This window comes from Copadichromis virginalis, linkage group LG1 (assembly GCF_057382275.1).
Source record: "Copadichromis virginalis isolate Kocher_CV1m ecotype Utaka linkage group LG1, C_Virginalis_male_GT1.1, whole genome shotgun sequence".
NCBI lineage: Eukaryota > Metazoa > Chordata > Actinopteri > Cichliformes > Cichlidae > Copadichromis > Copadichromis virginalis.
Window position 1 is genome coordinate 20,023,305 of NC_140618.1, and position 12,318 is coordinate 20,035,622.

Genomic DNA, 12,318 nt, shown 5'->3' on the forward strand with positions numbered 1-12,318 from the left:
TCTGATTGCTTATGGGCTGTTGCTCTGTGATTGTACATCCAATACTTGTCGGCTCTGGCTCCAAATGTAACTGCTGGGGAAAGGTAGCATGTGAGTTGTGGTCAAACAACATCACTTCCCTAAGAACACAAGTGGGTCATCTATACAAAGGGCCGGCGATAACAGCAAGACAACAACCCAACTTATTGGTTTGGAGGAAAATACAAAGGGGAGAATGATAGATTGAGCAGAAGGGAGGAAGAGGAGAGATTGTTCTCTGAGACGCAAAATAAGACCAGGTACAAAAGGGAAGGGACAAAGTAAAAGGGAGATTGTGCCAAGAGGATGATGTGTGACAAAAAGAGAAAACTAAAAAGCTGTGACGAGAGCCCGGACCACTTCTGATGGGGACAGTTTGTTTTTTGCCTCTATTTTGACAGAGATGATGGATAGGTGGAGAGAGACGCGAACAGGCCGTAATTAAACAGCCTAATGAGTTTGTGGCTCCTTTGAAGACTGTTTTTAAATGGAGCGCTGGTTTTGTGGTAGAAAATCTTCTCTTTCAGAGATGTCAAAGAAGTTTCTGACAGAGCAGTTATCACAGCATGTCAAATTGCTCCAGCTCAAGAAATAATTTGGAATTTTTTCTTTTCACAGAGTCCTGCGAAACAAAAGCACCCCCCACCCCCTCCCTAATTTGCCTTGGCAGGGTCCCTCTGGGTGGGGGGTCCGCATGGACAGAGAGGGCTTTGCCAGAGGATTATAGGATGAGAGGGGGTGAGATGAGAGAGTATGTATGTGTGTGCGTGTGTTAGAGGTGTGTATATCTGTGTGTGATGGGCATGGGGTGTGATGGTGGTGGTGGGGTTGCAAGCAATTTTACCCAAAATGCTGCAATTGTCCCCAAGATTGAACAGTGCAGAGTGGTAACGCTCATTTTCCAGTCTATTCATTATCTCCTCTGTATTTACTTATCTTTGTCTCACAAGTAAAAAAAAAAACTGTTAAAAAGGGGCCCCTTTTATGTGAAGAGGGTTTTTAACAGGGCTTTATGCTCTGACATGGTTGAGTTAAACTAAACTGTAGATATGTTATGAAAGCAGTATGAATAGCAAATTAGTAGTTTCTGCTTTTCAGTGGTGTTATAAACTGTATTAGATCCCTGATTTCTGCAAATTACATTTCCCTGCAGTCTCGTATAATGCCTTCTTTTGGATGAAATTCTCAGTTTTGTGGTGTTAAATTAGTGCAAAGAAAATTACACCATTATTCTGGGACAGAAAAAAAATTATAGTGTTTTTTTACAACCTGTGCCATAGTAGTTTATGATTTTATTTCTCTTTGAAACTAAATCCCCTCATAAATGATTCATTTTTGGCGAGAGATCATCTGACAAGGAATAATAAACCAGTACTAGCTGAGCCATATTTACATTCAAATAAATGCAGACAAAGGAAGTTCATATGAAAAGATATTTCTTCTGTTCTCAACACAATAAACATAGTTGTCATTGCCCCTCTCAATGACTGTCAAAGCTGATTTACAGGTTTGTTTCTCTTTGCGTCTTATACCTTGACACAACATCACTAGTGACGATTTTTACAGCTATTACTTTTACTGTACACATTTTTCTTTGATCAAAAAAATGTGACAAAATATTGTATTTTGCTCTGTTTTAAGTCAATTTATCACAGAGCTGCTAATTACTGAGCTCACCTATTTTGTGACGACAGCGAATTATTAAAAGGTTATTTGTACAGCTGAAAAAAATTACATCCCTAGTTTGTTATTAAAATTTTAAATGATTAATTAAAGCTACTCTCACTCTTATGCAATAAAGAAACTACAAATGTGGCAGGTTCATTTTGAAATGAAAGACTTGTTAATAATTCTGTCTTAAAAAACAGAAATTGGGCTGTTGTGATGATAATACTAAATACAAATAACCCTTAAATAAATCCCCTTTGACCCCCAGATGTCTGTAGTTTCATCGATTATCACTTCCTGTGTTATCACATGGGGGTCGCAGCTGACTGGTAATGAACTGCAGTTTAAAAGGATGTTACATTGTGTTTAGAGTGCTGATAAAGTGACACTGCTGCAGATACAGTGAAGTCTGTGATAGAAATAGCTTGGAGAAACATCTCCTCGGGGCACACCTACAGCTTTCAGCCATCTCTTCGGGAGGAAAAAAAGTCCTATAAAGAACTCTCAAACAATAAGGTTTTTTTCTCTCCCTTCCAACTTAATTACAGATATTTCTCTGTAATAGGTGCCTGATTTGAGGTAGATAATTAGGTGGGATATTGAAGTGGGCCTCCAGAGGGCCCAGGTCTGGTAGATCAGGAGTACAAAGATGAGGGGAGACACCATCTTTTCAAATTATTCTGGGGGGCCAGTGCTCCCAAGCAGCTTATGCAGCTAAGGCTTGGTAATTAAATTATAATTTAACCTGCTGAGGGTGGAGTGGCAGGACTGGACCAGACTGGGGGTGGAATGGCACTGACAGGATTTACACTTAATGAAATAATAAAGCAACACCAACAAGGTAGCTGGCAGCGGAGAAACAGAAGCACTGCCACTTGGCTTTCTGTTTATCCACTCTTCTGCGTTGGAGGAAGGTTCAAAGCTAACGAGTGGTTTTCTCTCTCATTTTCCATTTCTCTTGTTGTTGAGTTCAGGTGAATATAGTGAGCTGCCATGTCTTTCTGTCAGTATAATGTTTTTATAGTTTTATTTTTGAGTTTATTGTATATATCTGTATGTGCGTTTTGTTAATCTTAAATGCTGGCTGTTTACAAACCTGTGAATGTAAAAAACACAGTGATTCTGACTGTGTTTCTTGGATTTGTGCTGAGGACTTTATTATTTTATATTTATCCTGCTGCATTTTGCTAAGGGTTTATGTTTGTTGTTGTGCCCGGTAATTCTCTGTTGATTAATTAAAAGCTCTCTGTGGGGACCCTTAAAGTGTATATAATTAAAAACTCTCAAAATACCCACAATATAGCTGATTCTCAAGCATAAAAAACTGCAAAAAGCAAAAGCTCACTTAAGAACAGTGTTAGTCCCACATAAATGAATGCTGACTGGCTGTTACTGTGTATAAATTGTAGTATTTTTTATATGATCCTTTTACTGTGAGTTGTTTTGTTTAGTTTTACAGTTTTTCAAGTGATTACATTTACTTGAACGTGTAGCCCAGTGTAATTCAAGAAATTCAAGTATATTTTATCTATGTCTCTGACGTTTTTTCTGCAGCATCCTGATTGAGATCATACACTATCAGACAGCCAGATAATATATTAATGCAAACTAAATCCACAAAGAAGCTAGAAAATATATGAAAGAAGAAGAAAGTGAATGAGAGAGAAAAAGGCAGAGCAATTTCAAAACCAATGAGGTAGCAAGAAATATCGAATGCACCACATCTGTTTTGTGTCGCTGCATCTCTTCCTCTCATTCCCTTCTCTCTTCTTGCTCCGTCTCTGCAGCTGTTAAGATGGATGCCTCACAGCGGAGGGAAAAACCATGCAGTGTTCCTATAGCTCCGCATTGCCGCAAGCTCATTATAACCCTCCCCTCCAAAATCACTCCCACCCTTGTCTGCCCCACTCCCACCGTTCACCCAAGCCTAAATCTGCCCCCAGCCTCAGCCCAAGATCCAGCCCCAGCCAGCATGACAGACAGGCCCAGTTAACAGTCCCTGTAAGCGGGGTAAGAAAGCCAAGCATAGAGGTAAAATGACTGGACCGCAAATGACAGGTGTAGTTAAAATAGTGAGGCGCAGAAAGGCTTGAGGACAGAGAGCCGGGGCGGCACTGTAATAAGCAGGATGAAGGAGCTCAAGCATTGCCTAAGTTTTCCACTCTCTTCCACTAACATCCTTCCTGAGGCAAACAAAGGGAAAATAAGAGAAAGTTAACTTTTTCTTTTAGTCACTTCCTCTCTTCATTCACTTATTCCTCTCATGATAGTCCCATCTTCCGCTGCTTCTTTAAGGGACACTAATGACCCTTTATTGACATAATGCAAGATATTTCTAAAATTTAAGACTTTTAATAACACGCTGTGCAACAGGGTTACTTGAATTGTAAATGGGTGAGAAAAATCATTTTGCATGGTCCCCCATTGGATTCATGTAGATGGACACAGGAGGGATGTGCCTTCACTGCATAACTGCATCTGTTTTCTACGCCATTCATACATTTTCCATTTTGCCTGTTTTATCGCCACCTTTCAATCAGATCCCCTGCAGACTCATTTCTAAAATAAGTCATTTTTTTTAAGCATCTCCACGCGGGGCAGCTTGAGATGGGGCGGTGAGCAGTTAATAGATTGGATGTGTGTAAACGCTAGTCAGCACATGCGGAGGACTTGGAATATGTAGAGCCGTTGACTGTTGTCGCTAACCTTGCATCTAAACAAAGCTCATTGTAATCGTTCTAAAAAATAGTGAAAATGATTAAGATTGGTTCAGTCATTAGTTTCTTTTTTTATTCTTCTTCCCCTCTCCACCAGCAGATGGCTGCTCCTTCCTGTGCCTAGTTCTGCCTGAGGCATCCTCCTGTTAAATGGGAGTTTTTCTTTCCCACTGTCGCCACGTGCTTGCTCATTGTGGTGTTTTTCTTGTGTGTTTTTGTTTGTTTAAGAGTTTATGGTCTGTAGCCTACAATATTAAAGCACTTTGAGGTGACAGTTGTTGGCGCTATAGAAATAAAATTGAATACAAAATAATGAAAAGAAACTGCAGTTTTAATCTCAGCGTGTTATCAGAGTTATTAAAATTCATATAGGCAGCCTCGTGGATATCTGTACCAAATTTCAATAACAAAAACAACAAACCTCCCCAAACAACAGTAATAAAGACATCTCCATCTTAAACAGAAATGCCAACTTCATAGTAGCACTAAGGGAAAAGTCAAGCTTCATTCATGTCATTTGAATTCCTTGTTTGGGAGTCGTGTCAGTCTGGACTAGATTTAATGGCAATCAATCAAAAAGCTGTAAAGAAGTTATAACTAACAACCACAAATGTCAACCTACAGGAATATTCAGAGGCTTTATCCTTTAGGGACCATGAATGTCTGTGCAATATTTGATAGCAGTTCAACCAACTTGATGTAGTGACAAACTGACATCGCCTACACGAGTAAATCAGTAAATAAAAAATACAGTGAGGACAGTGGATGACAGCCAGTTGTTACACACTAAGCCGCAAGTAAATATAGCATTTGTGTGATTTGGTGGATTTTCTTTTTACGTTATTTTCCCTGATTTCTCTGAGTAAATTTGTTTTGCTGTTTAAATTGGATTGTGCTCTTGCTTCTCTCCTACTGCTTCCTTCTCCTCCTTGCCCTCTTCAACTCTGATTCCTCACCCTATCTGATTTGTATTAACAGGATTATCAATGCCGCTGCCATAATTAGAAGTAATGCACTGCAATTACTGATATAGATCAGGGGGGATTAAACTTCATAATGTTGAGCTTGCTTCCAGGCAATAAATCTAATGCGTTTTGATCATATGGACTTTGTTGATATCTTCATGTCAGTATTTATAAAACACGCTGCCACTATTTCCACAAGACTTGAAGTAGCCAATAATTATTGGCTCTCAACCCACCTTAACTCTGGCAGATACTGTACAAGTGAGTAAATTAGTTTTCTTTCATGGTGGGAGCTGATTTCAGGTTGAGTTGATGCCATGGTCTTTATTGGAGTATGTTTTTTAGGAGTTTATTGAGCTGTATATTTAGAGTGAAGTGACAGAACAGATGAAAGAAATAGTGTGGTTAGTATTTGACATCAGCTCATAATGTCACAGCAGACCTTATAGACCAAAGTCCGCCCAGCTATAGAATGCTAAGATCATATCCTGCTGTAATATACGACCATGTATTGCATGTCTCTTCAGACTATATAAATCTGAACCAAAACGGCGCCTTAGAAATAGATTGGGTACAGAGTATCACCATCTGGGGGCTAAATTTAACAGGTCCTTGTACAGAAGATGAACATCTGTCATTAGGGGTGGTTAACTCAGTACAGGAAACTCAGCACATGTAATTCATGCAATATTTAGATGAGAGGGTCAGAGTGCTCCTGTGGGGATGGAGGCAGGCTCTGTTGCGCTGACTGCATGATTGACCTGTGCCTCATCTGTGGAGAGGTGCCAGCTCTGATCTCTTTAAAGGACAAGACGGCACGCAGGCATGTCATGCTGGAACTCCTCCATCTGCAGAAGTTGCGCTTTTGGCGGATAAAGCAATAACATGACTGCATATTACACACGAGAAGCTAAAGGATGCATGCATTAATGGGTATAGCTGGGATAAGGATTAACTGGGATTTTGATAGTGGAACTCATAGCCAACTGGTAGAAAGTAAAACTACTTTAAATTACATTCGTATTTGTAACCAAATACGATGTGGTACTGGTATTTTACAAGAAAGTTTAAAGATTCCATTCCATACTTTCATAGTGTGTGAAAACCTGCTTAAAGCATTGAAAAAGAGAAAAATAGCATATGAATAGTTGGTTAACTGCAGCACAAATGTGTGATAATGCTGAAGAGAAAGGTCAAAGAAGTTCGCTGAAGTCTGACAAGTATGTTGTATAGATTTCTTTTAGATGCATCCATACCTTTAAATGGAATATCTGTATTGTAAATGGTCTTTCAGCGCTTTTCTATTTTAATTGAACACTCAACTTGCTTGTCACTAAAGACGCTGTAGTAAAAATAGTGCAAAGCGCACATTCATAGAGCACTTTTTGTATTGACAAAAAGTGCTCTATGAATGTGCGCTTTCCACACGCTTACACTTCAATGAAGCCATCGGGGCATCTCAGGGTTTGGTATCTTACTAGAGGAGCCAGGGATTGAACCACCAACCTTCCAGATAGTAGAAAACCCACTCAAGCCACAGCTGCCCAGCTAGCATATATATTAGGTGAACAATGGTTTTTATGTAAAGGCTTTAGTCCTGGTCACGAGGACTGCAAAAATAATATAACTGTGAATCAAATCTTGCCAAACATATTTACAATATTTGAAAAAATCATACTTTCAAACCTCAACGAGGGACTTTGTGTTATTCTATTTTTTATAAGTTCATTTAGCATGTGCAGCTGTTCCTGGAGAAGACCCTCTTCACACACTGAGATGGTCTTCACTAAGTATTTCTTGGCAACAGACCTGTCTTATCTTAGGGGTGTCATGCTGTAGCGTCGGTCCTATGATTGCTCTGTTCAGACCAGCAGAAGCAGAGAGAGGAGAGCTAAACAGAGCCGAGGTTCTCCCAGTCCTCCTCCTACACATATTATCAGGCTGGAATACACAGAATTACTGACATGGATTCAGCCAAGACAGATAGATCGTAAAGCTGCAAACCCAATGGGTCACCTGCGTCTCTGGCTGCCCGTCTCTCTGTTGCACAATGAAAAGCAGATACAGAGTAAGAAGTACTTCAGTATTCTAAAAGTACATAAATATTTGTAATGATGATTAATCTGAGTAGTGAGAACTTATTTGATTTTTTTTTTTATAATTCTGACCTACCTTGTCTACCTTTCAGTCCACAGATGATCCACACATGACGATGGAAGCTTATAACAAGCTGATAAGCACATAGTTGAAACTGTTCCAATAAGCTCCCACAGAGGAGAGAAATTCCATCTTATCAAATCAGTCATCCACCCACAGATGCGCAGTGATGATACTTGAATAATAACTTTAAACAAAAAGAACAATCTCATTCATGAGATGAGCTGGCCGTTTTTGTTCCCTTCCTGCTAAGTGATCTGCCATTGTGCAACAGCAGCGCGATCAAAATATGACATTATTTAGAAGTGAAGCCAATAACCCGTTAAGATATATGAAATACATTTGTGAAATGTTTGAGAAATTGTTGCCAGGGGCTTTGTGGCTTAATGCAGTCTCTGATGGCAACGCTGAAGATTCACACAGAGGAGTTAAATAATGAAAATTGAAGAAGAAAAATCACAATGAAATAATTTGCAAATTTATGCTTAACGTATGGCTCTGTGATTGTGTCCATTTGAGTATGTATTTATCTACAGAGAGCCTACAGAGAGGAGTTTCCAATCAAGGCAAACGTGCTCCCGTGCGCGTTTCCAAAATGCCAACCACTTGATGTGCGTTGGTCAAAAGCTGATTTGGTCGGAACAGGGTGGAGAGCAAGAACAGGAATGGTGAAAAAACATCAAAGATCAAAAATACAGCATGAAAAGTACAGAGTGGCTTCAGTGGACACTTTTCATTGTTTTCCACACTTTGTATGTTATAACTTTGATTCTCCACTGCTGGCTGGTGGACTGACAACACAAGCAAGAGTAGCCCACAGAGCAGTTGTACCACTTATTTTTGACACTGCCCCCATCTGACAAGAGATGCTCTCTGCAGCTAGAAGTTGTGTCTGTAGCTGCCCACAGACTGCCAACATTCTGCCAATGCATTACCACCGCTGAATCATAATTTTCCCATTAGATGGCACACACACACACACACACACACACACACACACACGCACAGATTTTCACATGCCATCTCCCAAGCTTTGAATTTATGTGATAAAAAAACATTGTCCTTCATGCTCTGCAGCTGATGTCTGATATTTCATCCTCGTTATATTAAAAATTGAAACAAGTTTATCTCTCCAACAAATATAAATTAGCCATTTTCTCTGACACACACTCTGATCTAATGGAGAAATATTAAGAAAAGAGGAGAGAGATGGAGATGGAAGGAGAAAGTGAGGCGGTTATGTTATATTATATTTCCACATGTGAATTTAATATGTTTAAAGAAAACATTACGTTATCGGTTCCAAGTGGGTGCTGTTATATTTGGTTTAAAAAGGCTCATCGGAATATGTGGGAATTCAGCAGTTACTTTACCTCACTTTACTACTGAGGAGACAAACATAACCTATTTTTCTTAATATAATATAAAGGTGCAGTCTGTCTATTTTTAACTACGCCGAATGAACGGGTAACCTCAGTATTCCTCCTGCCACCAGTTATTCTTTCCTGTAACTTTGTCGATAAACTTCTTGTAAAGCTGTTTCATCTTAGGCATTTGCTACGTTTAATTTCTGTCTCATTCCATCGGCGGCTCTTATGTCACTGCTCTCGTGCATCCTCGGAGTCAATCGATTACCTCCACGGGTGAGGTTGCTACTCTCATCTGACGCATTGGGTATCCATCCTTGGTTTTCTGACCCGGGCCAACCCCTTTCCTCACCCTGTGGCTCCTTCCGAACTTTGATGCCAGGTTCCGTATCTATGTCACCAGTCTGACACTGTCTGTCCTGCATCAATAAACATTTGGGGAGGGCAGATTTTTCTAGGCTGAATAATTTATAGTGCATGATTAGAAACTCTATCCTGAGTGGAGGATCTAGTTGCTTGCATGTTTGTCTAGGATCTTTACAATAAAACATGACCCAGTCTGATTAGAAAGTCCAGTGCCACACAGTTGGTCACTGTGTATGTGTGTGTATGAGAACCAGAGAGGAGATAGAGAAATGAAATGGATATAGGGTTTAGCTTTGTTCTCCCTTGGATTGGGATGTCCAGCTTTAGTAAGGAAAGACTCTTAATAAGGCTCTGTAATTTTCTTTATACGTTTCCTTTGTGTTCTTGCAGAAAGAAACGCAAAGAGAGGAAACTGGCAATGTAGCAATGTTGCTGAGACATCCCGCCCTTAATTAAAGTTAAAGGAAATTGCCAAACTGTATGGAGGAGATGTTCTGTGTGATTTGATGAATCACTGTCAGTCATATTGATTATTTCTTTAAAAGTAGCAACATTATAACTTCATAAAGCTATTTATCATTGTGTGACAAGTAAGTAGCACAGTTAGTAATAGTTTTTTAGATCGCAGAAAGGTTACTGCTGAATATGTATTTCTCATATATTTTATACTCTCATGTAGTTCAGCTGACTTTTTGTTTAGTTTATGTCAAGCAGTTTATTTCAGCAGCTTACTAGAGGTTTATGTAGCAGTAGCACACTTACTGACCGGGGTGCCACCAGTGAAAAGTAAAAGAAATCACACTGACAGGGAAAATGAAAACTTTAATCCATTATCTTTATTTGAAATGTGCATCTGAACTAACAATTTGTGGTTATTTTTATGAGTCAGGCACAGTCTGAAGCCTCAATCTTTTACCATCAATATCTAAAAGGATAAGAAAACTAACTTTAAAAGTGACGCCTTTTTTTTTCATTTCAGCACCCCGTCTGTTTTACAAATTGCAGAGGAATATTCTGCATGTTCAAAATAGCAAACCTTTCAGCTTCTCGCAGTTAACAGGGGCAGATGCAAGGGATGTGTCTGGCAGGCACTTTTGTCCTTCGCTGCAGCCTGTTTCTCTTTGCGTTTCATAGGGACAACAGAGAGCGCATCATGAACTTCTCATCATACAGTAGCTAGGAGTGTGTGTTTGGGGTGGGTAAGGGGGTGTTATGTTCATTAGCACAGTCAAAATGCCTAGAGGCATAAGTAGAAGAGGAGTGAGTGAAGGAGAGTGGGGAGGGAAGGGGTGGCTTGTATGGAAATTGACCAGTGTGCTGTAACTGTTCATCTGGTGTAGGCCTTTGAAGTGAGCTGTTCAACACTGCAGCAGGCCTTGTTCTTGATAATTGCCTAAATGATCTCCATGGAGCGTGGGGTTGTGTTACAACTGAACTAATCCAGGGGCAACCCGCTAATTTGGCAGAGAGCTCTTCGCTATGTCAGTCAGTCCCCCACCCCCCCACCCCCCCCTCGCCCAAACAACAGCCTATCTTCCATTCTGTTTCGTCTGTTTATTAGGCTAACACAGCAGGGAGTGTGATGCTCGTGTTGTGGATTCTGGAGTGATGGGAGGTGGTATGGGACCCGGGGGTGGGGGGAGTCCTGTTTGTTGTAGGGTTGATGGCCTCTGCTCCCCAAGCTTAGCCACACGCTTAACCCGCACTCCTTGACATCATACCCTTCGCTCGCCCCATTGATATGTAAATTAGCAGCAGCTCTGTTTGCAAATGAGGGAGGAATAATTAGTCAGGAGCACTTAGTAACAACAACAATAATACACACGTCTGATCTAGGCTGAGCTGCTCTCTCTTTGTCATTTGAGCTGCTCCTGGCAATCTTTCAATTCCCCCCACCCCCCCCGCCCCCAATTGCCAAACCAGAGACACTGGTGGGTGGTTGGGCATACGCTACAGTGTTTGGCCTTTTGGAGCTTCACCAGGGTTTAGGAAGCCAGTGGAGCATGGAGGCCAAGCAGGGCCCTAGGCCAAGAGAACCAAGTGCAGAGCACAGCCTGGGTTGGAGACCTTTCTGGTATGCAGGGAGGTCAGAGCAGAGAGCAAAACAGACAGGAAGTAATGTGCATACCCTGAGACCTGAGCTTTACAGGTCCTGAAGGAAGAGCACCGTCACTCATGCCCATGAAAAGGACCATGCTTAGATGGGGAAAATGGAAGTTCAGTTAAATTTTTAAACTGCATTAATCCCAGAAAGAATCAGATCAACAGAGCGGACCATTGACTAAAAACAAAATGGCTGACAGAAAAGCCAATAAGAAGCATCTGTTTTGGAAATGTGACTCTGCACACTGACTGGGAAAAATAGATTATTACGTTCAATTTACATATATTTTTGGTGGTTCAAAGAAGTGGGTGTCAGGTTAGTACTTCGGTGCCAGGGGTAATGAAGAGCCCCCCCTACTCCCACTGTCCTGGGACAGGCCCAGTGGCAGAGTATCAGGTAGACTGAGGTCCCATATAAAAGCGGCCCCTATGAATTATAAATCATAGGCCACTGGAGCCACAGCCTGTGGGAAACATAAGGGGGTAAGAGTGACTATATTCCTGGAACAAAGCACAACAATGGGAGGGGGTAAGGTGGAAAGGTGGTGGGACAGCATCATACAGTAAAAGTTAAAGGACAGACAACTTGATGGTGTATCCCAAATAAACGCTCTGTAATCACAGTGTTTGTCCAGTGCTCCACTTTATGCTTATGTTGACACGGAAGGATTTCTGAACCAGATGGACTTTTCTGGTCCTCCCGATTGGTCATTGGGTTGCAGGCCTGGTTCAGTCAGAGGTGATTGAATAGAAATATTGTTGTTTTTTTTCCTGGGGTGGGGTGGTTGGAGGGGGGGCATACTGATGAAAGGTTGATTGATATGGTGTCAGGCGCTCTGTGATGGATTAAATTGTGTGTGCAGACGTTGTGGCCCTGGCCAGTCATGGCTGTTGCTGCCTTTTCCGCCAGCCAGTGCTGCGGCAGCTTTAAGAAAATTTGATTTTCGCAGCTCAGAA